At 46.7% G+C, this 17,630-nt stretch overlaps 1 protein-coding gene across 4 annotated transcripts in view; it reads left to right on the top strand.

Moving 5' to 3' along the window:
* ADIPOR1 (adiponectin receptor 1) overlaps positions 1-17,630 on the top strand; it is a 32,943-nt gene that overhangs the window by 1,190 nt on the left and 14,123 nt on the right. Inside the window, exon 1 of one of the 4 annotated variants that reach the window (XM_045016119.1) lies at positions 9,486-9,667. The exons of 2 other annotated variants lie outside the window; for them this stretch is intronic. The gene's annotated coding sequence lies outside the window, so the exon portion shown is untranslated. Of the gene's footprint in view, positions 1-9,485; positions 9,668-17,630 lie in introns of those variants that run through there. One more of the 4 variants, XM_045016122.1, reaches the window with a different exon arrangement.

Raw genomic sequence — 17,630 nt, 5'->3', positions numbered from 1 at the left:
ACAGCATCATGTGGGATAGATACATTCCCCCTGCTTCATACCAACCATAGAACAGAAATCCCTGTTGAATATTTCTATCTTTTCTGCATCACTATTTATGATTTTACTATCTGCATCTAGTAATTGAATTATAACTGATGTAGGCTTTTTTGTTCCTAATATGTTAAAATCTTCTTATTGTCTTTAACTTTATTGGCCACTGACATTTCAGTGATTCCTTTGGCTTCCCTTATCATTTGGCTACATTTTTTAACTTGTGACTTATATTCATGGCCATTTACTTCCCCTTTTTTCTATTCTTTATTATTTAAGTTTAATCGCTGCTTCCACATCTCCTTAAAATGACGATGGCTTCTTGTTCAATGTAACTTTTTTTGTGTCTGTGGAATTGTGGCTTTTCAGGCATCCAGTCTGATATCCTGGAACAATTCCCAGTTTTCATTAACACTTCCCACTTTAAATTTACATTCCCAATCAGTTTGTGCCAACAACTGCTTTAAGCCCTTTTAAAGTTACAAATATACATCTTACTGGTTGGTGCCACATTTTCTTTGCACAAAGTAATGTAACCAGTAATTTTTAGGTTAGCAACTAACTCTTCTTTGTCCATCAGAATGAGATAGCCTAGGAGACCATCCTGACTGGCTCCTTTAGAAAGGAAACTGGTCACATCTATGGTTTTAAAATTGCTAAAAAAATATTTTTTTTAAATCCCTGGAATGGAGCAGGAAAGACTCACATGTAGGATCAGGTCTTCCAGGTCCAGCAAGGAGATATGCAAGCTCTCATTCTATTGCTGGTTGCCTTGAATTGGTTTGTGCCAGATTGTCCCAGTATAACTGCGTTCAAAAAAGAATTAGATCAGTTCCTGGAGGATAGATCCATAAATGGCTATTAGCCAAGATGGTCAGGGATGCAACCCCTTGCTCAGAGTCTCTGACTGCCAGGTGCTGGGACTGGATGACAGGGGATGGATAACTTGATAATTGCCCTCCAGTGGAAATGCATTTCAGTGTATCAAACTGGCTCCCATTCACTGCTTTTTCAGTGCACAAAAGTGAAAGAGTGGGGACCTAAGAACGGCCATACTGGGTCAGACCAATGGTCCAATTAGCCCAGTATCCTGTCTTCCGATAATGGCCGATGCCAGGTGCCCCAGAGGGAATGAACAGAACAGGGCAATTTATTGAGTGATCCATCCCCTGTCGTCCAGTCCCAGCTTCTGGCAAACAGAGGTGTTTAGGGACACCCAGAGCATGCAGTTGCATCCCTGAGCATCTTGGCTAATAGCTATTGGTGGACCCATCCTCTGTGAACTTACCTAGTTCTTTTTTGAACCCTGTTATACTTTTGGCCTTCACAATGTTCCCTGGCAAGGAGTTCCACAGGTTGACTGTGCGTTGGGTGAAGAAATACTTCCTTTTGTTTGTTTTAAACCTGCTGCCTATTCATGTTATTGGGTGACCCCTAGTTCTTGTGTTGTGTGAAGTGGTAAATAACACTCCCTTTTCCTCTATGATTGCTGAGAGGGCAGGATCATGTCTTGCAGCTGCTTACAGTTTGGCCCTTTAAGTTGGGGTAAATAAACAAACCAGTTTCCTCTGCAAGTGCCATGAATGCTTATCTGTAGATGAGAAGATCTCCTAATACAGCAGTTCTCAAACTTTGGCAACCGGAGGACCCCCATCTTGATTTAAAAAATTTTCATGGACCCCCATGCTGACTTCTAATTTTCCCTGGGGGTGCTCAACCCCTACTCAGTCCCAGGCCCTGCCGCCACTCCACCCCTTCCTCCAAGGCCCTGCCCCAACTCTTCCCGCCCCATCCCCACTCCTCTCCCTCCCTCCCAGCTTTTCCACGGTGTGCAGGAGGCACTGGGAGGGACAGGGAGGAGTTGATCAGCAGGCCCAGACATGACTTGTGGATCCCCTGGAGTACCCTCACGGACCCCTAGGGGTCTGTGGATCCCACTTTGAGAACCGCTGTCCTAATAGATAAGAGCTAGGTACTATTATTGGTGCTTATTCTACCTGGCAAGTTAGTCTCCCACAATGACACAATTTCTCATAGTATTTTCTCTCTCTAATTATTACAGAGATTGCTATCCATATCCAAATCCAACCCTAGTGGTCTAGAGCAAGTCTCTAACACTTCCCTCAACAGAACCTCTTTTACAAGCCTTCCCCTAGGTGATTTTGGCCCAAACCAATTGTTTTATCCACATCTAATTTCTTTATAGTCTACTGCATTATTGCTATACAATATTACCCCACCTCCTTTACCTTCCTATCTATGCTAATATTGATTGTTAATTAATATATTTGGCAGGAGAAGATGCAGGGAACTGTACCTTTAACAGGCTCTGGCATGAGCTAGTTGGAAGTGGTTGTTATGTAATGCAAAGCTGATTGGTTAGAACTCAGGCAACAAATGAAGTAGAGCTCTATTAGACTCCTTGGATCAGATGATCACTGATGACCACATGGGGACAGCACAGTATCATGAATTCTCATGATTTCATAACAAATCTTGCGGTATTTGATTTTTTCCTTAAAGCCCAGCTGCTGGAATCAACAGATTTCTGAGATCTCAGCTTTCAGTTTAAAAGAAGTTTCTAGATCTCATGATTGCAGAGAAAATCTTGGAAAAAAAAAAACTTAAATCTCACAATTTTGGGAGCCTGACTAATGCTTTTTGAATGCTGGGGGTTGACAACATTGGTTTGGGGCCTGACTTTAGGTTTGAAAATGCTGTCTGAAGACTTTACTGAGGGTTGGATTGTGCCCTGTGTTTGTGGAGTGGGGATTGGAAGAGCCCTTTAAGTTTCTCCTGGGGCTGGAGGGAGTAATATAGGGAATTCAGAATGCCAATGCTGTTGACTCTTGCAAATAATGTGATGTTGGTCCATGCTGCAGCCACTCTCATGATGACATTAAAAGCTCCAGCCCTCATATTATTTTGGGAAAGCAAAACCAGCCTGAGATACTCCCCCAGACAACTCCCTATAGCCTAATAGAACATGCACTAAACTGCCCGCCCAGAGACCGAATCCCAGCTTTTGCACTGGTTTCTGCTAAGGGCATTGCTAATGAGCCCGTCACCTGTAGATCAACAGTTTGGAACCTGCCCACCTCAGCAGGGATTAAAAATTGTTCCCATCTATCAAATATGTGGTGGCCCCTGCATAAGATGAGTTAGGTTTTAGCTCCCACATCAGAAACTCACCTATGTCAGGTTTCAGAGTAGCAGCCGTGTTAGTCTGTATCCGCAAAAAGAACAGGAATACTGTGGCACCTTAGAGACTAACAAATTTATTTGAGCATAAGCTTTTGTGGGCTACAGCCCACTTCATCAGATGCATGCAGTGGAAAATACAGTAGGAAGATATATATAAACACAGAGAACATGAAACAATGGGTGTTACCATACACACTGTAATGAGAGTGATCAGTTAAGGTGAGCTATTACCAGCAGGAGAGAGAAAAACGTTTTGTAGTGGTAATCAAAATGGTTCATTTGCAGCAGTTGACAAGAAGGTGTGAGGAACAGTGAGGGGGCGGGGGGAACAAACATGGAGAAATAGTTTTACTTTGTGTAATGACCCATCCACTCCCAATCTTTATTCAAGCCTAATTTAATGGTGTCCATTTTGCAAATTAATTCCAATTCAGCAGTCTCTCGTTGGAGTCTGGTTTTGAGGTTTTTTTGTTGTAATATTGCAACTTTTAGGTCTGTAATCAAGTGACCAGGGAGACTGAAATGTTCTCCGTCTGGTTTTTTAATGTTATAATTCTTGACGTCTGATTTGTGTCCATTTATTCTTTTACGTAGAGACTGTCCGGTTTGGCCAATGTACATGGCAGAGGGACATTGCTGGCACATGATGGCATATATCACATTGGTAGATGTGCAGGTGAACAAGCTTCTGATAGTGTGGCTGATGTGATTAGGTCCTATGATGGTGTCCCCTGAAAGATATGTGGACAGAGTTGGCAACGGGCTTTGTTGCAAGGATAGGTTCCTGGGTTAGTGTTTTTGTTGTGTGGTCTGTGGTTGCTGGTGAGTATTTGCTTCAGGTTGGGGGGCTGTCTGTAAGCAAGGACTGGCGTGTCTCCCAAGATCTGTGAGAGTGAGGGATCATCCTTCAGGATAGGTTGTAGATCCTTGATGATGTGCTGGAGAGGTTTTAGTTGGGGGCTGAAGGTGACGGCTAGTGGCGTTCTGTTACTTTCTTTGTTGGGTCTGTCCTGTAGTAGGTGACTTCTGGGTACTCTTCTGGCTCTGTCAATGTGTTTCTTCACTTCAGCAGGTGGGTATTGTAGTTGTAAGAAGGCTGGATAGAGATCTTGTAGGTGTTTGTCTCTGTCTGAGGGGTTGGAGCAAATGCGATTGTATCATAGAGCTTGGCTGTAGACAATGGATCGTGTGGTGTGGTCTGGATGAAAGCTGGAGGCATGTAGGTAAGTATAGCTGTCAGTAGGTTTCCGGTATAGGTTGGTGTTTATGTGACCATCGCTTATTAGCACTGTAGTGTCCAGGAAGTGGATCTCGTGTGGATTGGTCCAAGCTGAGGTTGATGGTGGGGTGGAAATTGTTGAAATCGTTGAAATCATGGTGGAATTCCTCAAGGGCTTCTTTTCCATGGGTCCAGATGATGAAGATGTCATCAATGTAGCGCAAGTAGAGCAGGGACGTTAGGGGACGAGAGCTGAGGAAGCGTTGTTCTAAGTCAGCCATAAAAATGTTGGCATATTCTGTGGGGCCATGTGTTACACTAAATTGTGAGTTCAGGTCAGGGGCTCTCTCTTGTTACCCGCCTCAACACCCGCTTCACAAGTGTTTGTACAACGTCAAGCACAATGAAGCCCTGCTCTCAGCTGGGTCCCCCTGCAGATGCTGTTGCAGCTGGGGCCAAAATCACTTTGTTAAAAATGTGCAAGAGCTAGTAAAAGACTAATCATCACACACATGTCAGGGCACTCTGGAAGATTCTTCCCCCATTCCTCCAAGGTTACTGACCTTCAAGATAACATACGGTCCATCATGTCTGAGGCTTTTGCCTGTGATTGGGTTGAGGCTAGAGTTCACTGAAGCTAAGACTATCAGTTCCTGCTTTATGTTTCTGCCTGTGAGGGTGAAACCAGTGTTGTCAGCTCATGTGATATTATCATGAGTGTTGTGATATTTGGTGTTTTTCTCAAAGCCTCAGGTCTTTCAGTCAGGTGAGAATTCTAGCTTTCACTGAAAAATGAAAGTAAGTTTCTGGCCTTCCTGATTGTGGAGGAAAGCCAGAAAACATGAACCCTAAAGGTTCAAAAAGCAGAGAGCAAACAGACCAGTGACTTTTTTTTTTTAAATCACATGATTTTTGGGGTGTGACTGCTGCTTTGAATGCTGGAGTGCTGAATGGCAAGACTGTGAACGATTTATAAATGACAAGAGAAAGGACCAGAACCCAGTAGGTGACTCCTAGGGCAGGAGACTTTTAGAGTCATTGTCATAGAGTTTAAGGCCAGAAGTGACCACTAGATCACCTAGTCTGACCTCCTGTATATCACAAGTCACCAACACCACCCAGCACTCGCACACCAAACGAAATGAGACCAAAGTATTACAGCCCACAGGAGACTAGATTATTACGTGCCACAGGCAGAGAATAGGAGGCACCAAGGTGCACCAGTGCTCGAGGCCCCTGCAATGGCAGAGAAATGATTAAATGAGATATACCCAGTTAATCCTGGCAAGTGACCCGCATCCACACACTGCAGGGGAAGATGAAAACCCCCCAGGGTCACTGTCATTCTGACCTGGGGTTAAATTCCTTCCTAACCCCACATATGGTGATCAGTTAGACCCTGAGCATGTGAGCAAGAACCAGCTAGCCAAGCACCTGAGAGAGAGACTGCTTGGTGCTACCTCAGAGCCCTGACTCACCCCACCCAGTGTCCCATGTCCAGCCACGGCCAACCCTGATGCTTCAGAGAAAGGAGATTAAAAAAAAACAACCTCCCAAAAATACTGGGGGCAGGGAATCCTTTTCTGACCGCTGCTGAAACTCTGACATGTGAGCATTAGGAACACCAGACATAAACTGGAAGAGAGCCCCAGGGCTGCTGAGCCCTGCCCCCCATCACCACAAACAACCCTGCCATACAATTGCACTCACAAATTTGTCCAGCACTGTCTTAAAACTAATTAAGTTGTTTGCCTGCTGCAGTGAGTGGGTGTGGTCTCCTTCCAACATTGACAGGGAGGCATACCTGCCCACCCCCTGGTGAGCAGAGCCAGGAAGGCCACACACCCACCCCACCAAAAGCATGGGAGCGGGACAAGAAGTACAAAAGACTGTGCAGCTCAGTTAGGTTGGAGATGCTGAGGGAGCCATATGCTATTCACCTGCTGCTGGAATGGCCTGAAGAGGACTTCTGCTGAGCCAAAGACTTGCAGACCTACCAGAGCTGCCAGACACCCCAGGTGCAAAGAAGCTGCTGGGACTGCCACTGGCAGTGTACACCAGAGAGATGGAGGACAACCCCAGGATCCAGGTACACCCCAAGGGGAGGGAAGAGTCCAGGGATAGCTGACTCTAGTCTGGCTGCATTGCTGCCTACATCCAGGTCAGCATGTTCCAGCTGGATCCCCACTGACCCAGTGGTGGAACACTTCGCCACTGCTAGGGCCCTACTCCCTGATGCCAACCCCACCCCTGGGTGGCAGCCTCCCCACCACAGGCCAAAAGGCCTGAATTTGCCTGCTGTCTGCCAATGCTAGAACAACAGGCTGCTTAGCTACTCTGCTCTGCCTGAAGGCCAGAGCCACATAGACTGTTTGGTGCCCCACCCTGCTTGAGGGCCTGGGCTCCTAGACTGCCTTTTTGCTTGGTTCTGCCTGTGGGCGAGAACTCCTTAGTTTGTTTGGTGCCCTGCTGTGCTTGAGGGTTTGGCTCCTAGACTGATTGCTACCAGAGCCCTAGACTGTTTGGGGTTCCACCCTGCCTGAGGGCTTGAGCCCCAGAGACTAATTACTGCCCAGGTCAGAGGGCCTGGGTGTGAGAGACAGCTAATTTCCCCCTTTCCAGACTGCATTTCTGGGAATGAGACAGAGACGGAGGGTGGCCTCTTCCAAGACTGACAGGGAAGGATGGCCATACACTCTTACACCCCAACAACACCTACTGGGAGGCTGTCCCAAACCTTCACCCTCTGATGGTTAGAAACCTTCTTCTAATTTCCAGTCTGAATTTGTTCATGGCCAATTTATATCCATTTGTTCTCATACCAACATTGTCCTTTGGCTTCAGTAGTGCTTCCCCCTCCCTGCTTTTTACTCAGCATATTTATAGCAAGTAGCATATCCCCTCTCGGCTTTGTTTTGCTAGGCTAAACAAGCCAAGCTCTTCTAGTCTCCTGTCATAAGACAGGCTCTCCATCCCCCTGATCATCCTAGTAGCTCTTCTCTACACCTGCTCCAGATTAATCTCTCTTGAATGCGGGTGATCAGAATTGTACACAGCATTCTGAATGACAAAAAAGAAAGATCAAGGATGGTGTTGGTTTACTGCTCAATAGAGAAGGTGAGCTGGTAACAGAAAATTATAGGAAAGCAGAGCTGCTCAACGCCCACTTTGGTTCAGTCTTCTCACAAAAAATAATGTGTGGATGACTGTTGAAGTTCCCATAGACAATAAAGGGGAAAGGATGCAGATTGGGATAAGTAAAGAACATGTCAGATCTTCTGACCAATCTGAATGAATTCAAATCAGTGGGGCCGGATACTGTTCGCCCAAGGGTACTGAAGGAAGTAGCTGAAGAAATCTCAGAGCCACTGGCAATAATTACAAACTTATGGATGACAGGAGAGATCCCAGAAGACTGGAGAAGGGCTAATCTTTAAAAAAGGAGGAGCTGGGGAACTACAGACCAGTCAGCCTGACCTCGATACCTGGGAATTTACTGGAACAATGTATAAAATATTCAATTTGCAAATACCTGGAGGATGAAGGGGCGATCACTGGGTTTACCAAGAACAAATCATGCCAAACCAGCTTAATTTCCTTTTTTGACAAGGTAACTGGTTTGGTGGATAGGGGAAATGTCGTGGACATAATAAACCTAGACTTCAGTGAGGCTTCTGACAGTCCCACATGACTTTCTGAGAGGTATGCTGGAGAAATGTGGGCTGGGCAGAATTACCATTAAGTGGATACATAAGCAGTTAAACAACTGCAAATAATGATGTCATATTGGAGGGAGGTCTCACATGGGGTCCACTGGGATCTTTCTGGATCCAGTGTTAACATATTTTTATTAATGACTTGGATGTGTCAAATCTGCAGATGACATAAGGCTGGGGAGGGGTTGCCAACTCTTTGGAGGATAGAGCTAAAATTCAGAGGGAATGTGATAAATTGGAGACCAAGGCTATAGACAACAAAATTAAATTCAACAAAGACAAATGTGAGGTGCTACACTTATGGAAGAAAAACCAAATGCATCGATACAAAATGGGGGATAATCAGCTTGGCAGCAGCACTGCTGAGAAGGATGTGGGAGCTGTGGTGGATCACAACCACATCATGAGTCAGCAATGCAATGCTGCTGCTGCAAAAAAAAAAATGCAATTTTAGGTTGTATTAACAGAGGTATAGCATGCAAGTCATGGGAGGCGACAGCACTGCTCTACTCCGTGCTGGTTAGGATTCAACTGGAGTACGGTGTCCAGTTTTGGTCACCAGTGTTTAGAAAGGCTGTAGAGAAACTGGAAAAGATCCAGAGGTGAGTGACAAAGCTGATCAGAGGGATGAACAGAAGCCATAGGAGCAAAGGCTGAAGGACCTGGCTAGGTGTAGTTTGGAAAAGAGGATATTAAGGAGGAGGCTGATAATGGGGCTCAGATACAAAGATGGAGAAAAGTTGTTCTCTCTGGCCGCAGAGGGCAGGACAAGCGCGGTGGGGTCAAACTACAGCACAGCGGATTAGATTAAACCTCAGGGACCGCTCCTGCCAGAGCAGCAGCCGAGGGAGGCTGCGGAAGCGCCTTCGCTGCAGGGTTTCACAAGGAGGCTGGCGCCTCTGCCTGGTGCGGGTGAGACGCAACCGGAGGCGCTGGCCTCGCGGGCCCCTCGCACCGAGCCGGCCTCACTCCGGGCCGAGGCCCCGCGCTCCCACAAGCCCCACCCTGCCCGGGACAGGCCCGGCCTTGCCCGCGGTCCCTGCGCCCGACCTCGGGGGGGAATAAAGCGCCTGCGGCCCCGGCCCCGGCCCCGCCCCCAGGAGGGTCAAACGCGACAGCCAGCGCGGGGAGCCGGGCTGAGGGAATCTGCCCCCAACGCCGCGAGAGGGGGGGCGGGGCGGGGCGGGGCCAGCGAGCAGCTGCCAGCACAGCGCACGCGCCAGTCCCAGGCTGGCTCCAGCAGTCGGGCCGCAGAAACAGCCCACGTGACTCACGCAGCCAATCACACCAACGCAGGGGATACCCGGGGCCGCTCATGCCTTGACCACCGCAGCCTTACACACAGCCCCCGCCCCCAGCGGAAGTGCTGCTGCCCTGAGTCACGTGGCGTGTAGGTTGCGCGGTGCTTCCTGCGGCGGAAGTGGCGTAACACCCAGGGCTGTTTCCGGTGTTGCCACTGCAGCCGGAGCCGCCGCCGCCCGGGATGTAGGGGCCGGTGAGTGCGGGCGGTGGGGGAGGGGCGCGGGCCGACGCGTCCTACGGGCCCGTGGCGGGTGTTGGCCCGGGGGCCGCCTCTCCTCGGTGCTGGAGGCCGCGGTCCAGGTCTCTCCTTGGGCCGCGCGTGACCTGCCCCGGCTGGGGTGACCCCTCGTCCCGCTCCCCCGAGCGGCGGGCGGGCGGGCTGGGTGCCGGAGGTAGCGGCACCTCGGGCCTGGGACGTGCTTATTGCTGCGGCCGCGGAGCGCGCCGGCCGCCCTGGACCGTGGAAACGGGTCTGTGGAAGCATCAGGCCCGGTAGCACCCTGCGGACGTCAGCAGTTCTCCGGCTGCTCCGCTTAGGGGCTCGACACGCCGCTCTCCCAACCGGAGCTGTTCCTCCTGCCCCTTGGAGACCAGCATAGGTTGCATCAGGCCATTTAGGGATAGGTTATTGGGAACAGTTCGCTTTAAAATCTGTGGGGCAACAACAGGATCTAAACACTTAAATGCGCGAGCAGCATATTTTATGTCACTTACTGAAAGGCATCTATGACAGAGACAAGCTGGGGAAGGTAATATCTTTTATTTGGCCAACTTTTGTTGGTTGAGAGACAAGCTTTCAAGCCACAACAGAGCTATAAAACTTCTCTCTCACTAACAGAAGTTGGTCCAATAGAAGATATTACCTCAGTCATCTTGTCTCTCAAGTGTCCTGGGACTGACACAGATACAATTACACTGCATGAAAGGCATCTGTGTCATGCAGTGAAATGACAAAGAGAACACACTGAGAAATGCAAAGTCAGTGCCCCCCTAAAGATGTGAGGCATCCCTCATCCAAATGGAACCAATTTCCAGCAACACACAGAATGGGGATGGCCCAATGTCAGACACTGAAAATAAAGGGAATGGCTTAAAAAAAGCATAAGAACATAAGAATGGCCATACTAGGTCAAACCAATTATTCAAATCAGTTATATTGATCCATAGAAGGACCTTCCCTCTTATCCCATGACAGCTTACTTTGCTTAAGAATCTGTGGTGAGGAACCTTGTCAAAGGTTTTCTGAAAGTCCAAGTACACTATATTCACCCCATATTGACTGGGTACATGTCACCTCAGGACAGGATGCAGAGATAAAGTTTCTTGATACCTTAAATGACTGCTCCTTGGAGCAGCTGGTCCTGGAACCCGCCACTAAGTGGAGCACAGGATCTGGTCCAAGAGGTGAATATAGCTGGACTGCTTGGTAATAGTGACCATAATATAATTAAATTTAACATCCCTGAGGTGGGGAAAACACCATAGCAGCCCAACACTGTAGCATTTAATTTAAAAAAGGAGGACTACACAAAAATTAGGAAGTTAGTTAAACAGAAATTAAAAGGGACAGTGCCAAAAGTGAAATCCCTGCAAGCTGCATGGAAACTTTTTAAAGAAGCCATAATAGAGGCTCAACTTAAATGTATACCCCAAATTAAAAAACATAGAGAACCAAAAAAGTGCCACTGTGACTAAACAACAAAGTAAAAGAAGTAGAGGCAAAAAGGCATCCTTTAAAAAGTGGAAGTTAAATCCTAGTGAGGAAAATATAAAGGAGCATAAACTCTGGTAAATGAAGTGTAAAAATATAATTAGGAAGGCCAAAAAAGAATTTGAAGAACAGCTAGCCAAAGACTAAAAAAATAATAGCAGGTTGTTTTTTTAAAGTACATCAGCAGCAAGCCTTCTAAACAACAAGTGGGGCTACTGGATGTTAAAGGAGCACTTAAGGATGAGGAGGCCATTGCGGAGAAACTACATGAATTCTTTGCATCGATCTTCATGGCTGAGGATGTGAGGCAGATTCCCAAACCTGAGCCATTCTTTTTAGGTGACAAATCTGAGGAACTGTCTCAGATAGAGATGTCATTAGAGGAGGTTTTGAACCACCTGATAAATTAAACAGTAATAAGTCACTGGGACCACATGGTATTCACCCAAGAGTTCTGAAGGAACTCAAATGTGAAATTACAGAACTAACAACTGTAGTTTGTAACCTATCATTTAAATTAGCTTCTAACTAGAGGATAGCTAATGTGACCTCAATTTTTATAAAGAGCTCCAGAGATCATCCCAGCAATTACAGGTCAGTAAGACTGACTTCAGTACCGGGCAAACTGGTTGAAACCACAGTAAAGAACAGAATTGTCAGGCACATAGATGAACCTGATTTGTTGGGGAAGAGTCAACATGGTTTTTGTAAATGGTGAAGCATGATTTCCCATTTACTAGAATTCTTTGAGTGGGTCAACAAGTATGTGGACAAGGGGGATCCAGTGGATATATGCTCCAATACGTCTGTTAGTCTATAACAGTGTTTCCCAAACTTGGGATGCCGCTTGTGTAGGGAAAGCCCCTGGCTGGCCGGGCAGGTCTGGCCGATCGCGGCTCCCACTGGCTGTGGTTCGCTGCTCCAGGCCAATGGGAGCTGCTGGAAGTGGCGTGGGCCGAGGGACATACTGGCTGCCGCTTCCAGCAGCTCCCATTGGCCTGGAGCAGCAAACCGTGGCCAGTGGGAGCCGCAATCGGCCGGACCTGCAGACATGGCAAGTAAACAAACCGGCCCGGCCCACCAGGGGCTTTCCCTACACACGCGTTGTCCCAAGTTTGGGAAACACTGGTCTATAAAAGCAGCAAAGAGTCCTGTGCCACCTTATAGACTAACAGACGTATTGGAGCATGAGCTTTTGTGGGTGAATACCCACTTCGTCGGATGCTGTTCCGGGACCAGTCCTATTCAACATACTCATAAATGATCTGGAAAAAGGGGTAAACAGTGAGTGAGGTGGCAAAATTTGCCAATGATACAGAACTACTCAAGATAGTTAAGTCCCAAGCAGACTGCAAAAAGCTACAAAAGGGTCTCGCAAAAAGCTACAAAAGGGTCTCACAAAACTGGGTGACTGGGCAACAAAATGCAGATGAAATACAGTGTTGATAAATGCAAAGAAATGCACATTGGAAAACATAATCCCAACTATACATATACAATGATGGGGTCTAAATTAGCTGTTACCACTCAAGAAAGAGATCTTGGAGTCATTGTGGATAGTTCTCTGAAAACATCCACTCAGTGTGCATCAGCAGTCAAAAAAGCAAACAGAATGTTGGGAATCATTAAAAGGATAGATAAAATACAAAATATCATATCGCCGCTATATAAATCCATGGTATGCCCACATCTTGAATACTGCGTGCAGATGTGGTTGCCCCATCTCAAAAAAGATATATTGGAAAAGGTTCAGAAAAGGGCAAAAAAAAATTATTAGAGGTATGGAACGGCTTCCATATGAGAAGAGATTAATAAGACTGGGACTTTTCAGCTTGGAAAAGAAATGACTAAGGGGGGATATGATAGAGGTCTATAAAATCATGACCTGTGTGGAGAAAATAAATAAGCAAGTGTTATTTAACACAAGAACTAGGGGTCATCCAATGAAATTAATAGGCAGCAGGTTTAAAACAGAAGGAAGTATTTTTTTTCACACAACGCACAGTCAACCTTGGAACTCCTTGCCAGAGGATGTTGTGAAGGCCAAGACTATAACAGGGTTCAAAAAAGAACAAGATAAGTTCATGGAGGGTAGGTCCATCAATAGCCAGGATGGGCAGGGATGATGTCCCTAGCTTCTGTTTGCCAGAAGCTGGGAATGGGCGACAGGATGGATCACTTGATGATAACCTGTTCTGTTCATTCCCTCTGGGGCACCTGGCATTGGCCAGTCGGAAGACAGGATACTGGGCTAGATAGACCCTTGGTCTGACCCAGTGTGGCCGTTCTTACGTTCACGGTCTCACCTTTGTCCATATGATTGTTGAATCCAGGGCTTTGGAGCTGTGCTCCGCTCCAGCTCCAGGCAAAAACCTGCAGCTCCACTGCTCCGGAGCTGCTCCGCTCCAAAGGCCTGCTTGAATCCCTCAAAGAATTCTAAGAGATTGGTGAGGCATGATTTCCCTTTACAAAAGCCATGTTGATTCTTCCTCAACAAATTGTGTCCTTCTACGTGCCTAGTAAATCTGTTCTTTCCTATAATTTCTACCAATTTGCCTGGTATTGAAATAAGACTTATCAGCCTGTAATTGCCGGGATCGCCTCTGGAGCCTTTTTCAAAAATTGGCATCACTTTAGCTATCCTCCAGTCATCTGGTAAAGAAGCTGATTTAAGTGATAGGTTACACACTACAGTTAGTAGGTCTGCAGTTTCCTGTTTGAGTTTCTTCAGAACTGTAGAGTGAATACCATCTGCTCCTGGTGACGTATTACTGTTTAATTTATTAATTTGTTCCAAAACCTTTTCTAATGACACCTCAATCTGGGAAAGCAGTCATGGAAAGACCAGCTGAATGCATGGGAATTGCAGCCGGGTGCAAAGGCAGCCAGGGCTGAACATCTTACAGAGACGTCTTGGGGCTATACCCGTGTGAGAATACTAGCTTCAATAGCATCTCCATGTGTCTTATATACTAGCCAGAAGCTGATATGAATCTGATAGATTGGAAGCTTTGGCCCTTTCAGCTATGGTTGTGGCATTAGCTTTGCTACTCTATTCCCCCGCCCCATCACCACCTCTTCTGGGGATCCTTCTCCCTGACCATTAACTCCAGTGCTGCCTGCTGCTGCTGATAGCTTTCCTTAGTGGCTGCAGTATACTGAAATTCACCCAACTCTTGACATTTCATTGCTGTGCACAGGGCTCTGGCTAGTAGCATTGATTAGTCTTGTCACTTTCACTCTACTGCTGCTTGCCAAGTAAAGAGTACCAGAGAGGCACTGGAGCCCTCTGTGTGCAGACTCAGGAGCGCAATGCCACATCCTTACATTCTTTGTATTTGGAAAGATTTTTTTTCCCCTCACAACCATAAAGACTAAAAACTTTATTTGCAAATTCTATAGGATTGATAGGTTAAGCCCTTACACTCACACAGAAGGGTTCCCACTGCTCATTGGGGAGGAGACAAGAGCATCTTTCAAGCCCTGAATGTACCTGATAGGGGACCCTGACCCTGCAAGAGTGAATCCTGCAAACAAGGATGCTCAATGGAGTTCTGGCAAGTCCCATTAAGTCTGCCTCTGCGTGGTCTTGGCCCCTGACTCTTAAGGAGTGAGAATGGACCCAGCCCAGCAGCTAACTGTGTTGCATAGGGAAAGAAGAGCTCATTCAGGTACTCCAGGGTGTAGGAATAGCAGAGTTGGTTATTTTTTCTTAATTTACTATTTTCTCCACTTACATTATTAGGCAGTGTCAGCTGTTTGTGTATAAGGAGACAAGATGCTTAATAGTTCGAATGGCCTCCCAGACTTTGCTGAGAGAGCGTTTCTGTAACACTCATTGCTGTATTTAAGTGTAGTCTGGTGGTCTCCTTTGGACTCATAATTCTAGCCTGGGGCACTAAGGCCCTTCAGAGAGTTGCTTTGCTCAAATCTCAGATCTGTGTATTGGTTGGAGATAGAGCAGAGCTGGCTGGCTCCTTGTGCTTGCAGCAGTTCCTAATGGTTTGACTCTTTGCTTCGACATTAGAAAAGCCAAGTGTATTCATAGAAACCAGGGTATTCCAGTGTCCAGGAGGGGATTGTGCCCAAAAGCTAAGAAAAGGTTTCTGGAGAGAAGAACAAAACCATGTTTGTGTGCTCACTCTGTCCAACTGATGAGCTGCAAAACTGTCACGGAAGTGTATAGACCCAAGCACAAAACATACTCGCTCAATTGCTGTCATGATGGAAAACTTAACATCTTGTTCACCCATAAAGAGAGAACTTGTCCTGGCTGAGTAGAATTAATGCATTAATGAATTAATTAATGAATTAATGCATTAATGTGCACAGCCAGCTGTGCACGTTACGGCCTATGGATTCAGGTTCCTGGACTGGTGTTTCCTTTTGTTTTGGGCTCTGATCCATTGACTGTTTTGTGCTGAATAAGATCTGGAACCTTTTGTGAAACATGGGACTGTCATGCAGCTGGGTTAGGATACTGGGGTTTGTGGGACTCGATACTGGATTATTTCCTGAGCATTCTCAATGTGTACAGCACTATACAAAAGCAAATGTAGGGCCAAATTTGCCCCTAGAATAAGTAGGGACCACCTCACTCCTGATTTAACTGGCACCCACACTCGCAGTAGTGAATTTGGTCCATTGTCCCTGCCCTGAAGTGCTCACAACATAAGACCTGCCCCCATGGACTTCAGAGGGTGCAGGACCCAACTCTAAGGCCATGCCTACACATACAGCGCTGCAGCGGTGCAGCTGTACCGATACAACTGTGCCACTGCAGTGCATCTGGTGAAGACGCTGTATGCCGAAGGGAGAGCTCTCCTGTCGGCATAAAAAAAACACCTCTGCAAGTGGCAGAAGCTCTCCCACCAACATAGCGCTGTGCACACTGGCACTTATGTCAGTGTAACTTATGTTGCTCGGGTGGGTGGAATATTCACAGCCCTGAGCAATGTAAGTTTTGCTGACATACGCAGTAGTGTAGACATAGCCTAAGATAACTAAGATGGGTTCCTAACAGTGGAATGCTTTGCATAAGCTGCAGGTGGTGGCATAATATTTTTCCCTGGGGTTTGGAAGAGAGGGTGAATGCTTGTCACCTCTCACTGAGGTAAGAAAGTAGCCTGGGGGTCAGATACCAACACTGTGATTAGGGTTGCTCTGATAAGTGAGGGCTGAACGACATAGACAGCTGCTACGCCAGCATTCCCTGTGTCTACATCCTGAGCATGAGCCCCTGAGCATCCTGCTTCTTGGTCCTCTTCTGAGCAGAAATGGCCAGTTCTGCCAAACCATGCTGGTTTTGTGACGTGAAGTGATCTTGGCTAGTGAATGGAATGAGGCTGAAATCCTCATCCCTTCCGTCCACACAATGCTACTTAGTACTTCTCTAGTCATGTTCACAGGCACAGCGCTGTACAAACGCTGTTCCCTAAATGCCTCATGAATTGGGCATATTAGTATCACCCATGTCCTACAGAGGGGGAAACTAAGATTCCAAGAGACTGAGACTTGGTGGAAGCCAGCAAGGGAACCCGTGGCAGAGCTGGGATCCTGGTGGCTCTGGTCTCCTGCTTTAACTGCTAGACCATGGAGTTTGCTTCACCTCTCTGGAGAGGTAGTTGAGTCTCTCTGCGTGGCTTATAATGATAAACATATTTCCTTTGGTTTGGTGAACGTTTCCCTTCTCACCTAATATCTCTGCCTTCTGATTTTCCATTGCCCATTTAAAGAGTACTCCCAAGTCCTTTCCTCTCTTCAGACTATGGGGTTCCACTTGGATGATCCTAGTTTATGGCAGATTCCCAGTGAAAACTCTGCTTTTGCCCATATCCTGTCACAGCATCCTGGTTGTGTTTAGAAATTCCAGTCCAGCGTGGTAGTATCCAGAGAACCACATGCACTTCCAAAGGTGCTGCCCTTGTAGACCCACCCTCAGTTCAGTCCTTGCCCCTCAGGTGTTTCCAGGTGTGTTGTTGCAGGGAGAGTGTGGTACCCTCATGATGTCACTGTCCTGTTTTTATATCTTCTTCCCACTTGCTGGAAAGCTCTTTTGCTGTGACCTGGGTCAAACAGTTCCCATTGTGTAGTGTTATCTCTGAGAGTTTTCTATTGTACACAGTTCCTGCGGTAATCCTTGTGCTTGTGTGTATTTCCTCAATAAGCCATTAGCATTACTGTTGTACCTGAAAGGCGGCTTGTGGGTGTTTTCAACCTCACAACATGTTTCAGTAATGCATACCTAGCCAAAGTTCATAACTTCACATATGACAATGCGATGTTAATGTCTAGCAGATCAAGACTTTTGGAATGATACCTCACAAGTCATACTTTGTATAAAACTTATCCTAATTACATGACAGTGGTGAATATTAGGGTGTCACAGGGGGGTTGGGATTTTCCAGTTCTCATGAACTCTGAATGGGCCCATGCCCAGAGTACA

Source organism: Mauremys mutica, chromosome 4 (assembly GCF_020497125.1).
Source record: "Mauremys mutica isolate MM-2020 ecotype Southern chromosome 4, ASM2049712v1, whole genome shotgun sequence".
NCBI classification, from domain to species: Eukaryota; Metazoa; Chordata; order Testudines; family Geoemydidae; genus Mauremys; species Mauremys mutica.
The sequence above is the reverse complement of the archived record's forward strand: the minus strand, read 5'-3'. Positions and strand labels throughout refer to the sequence as shown.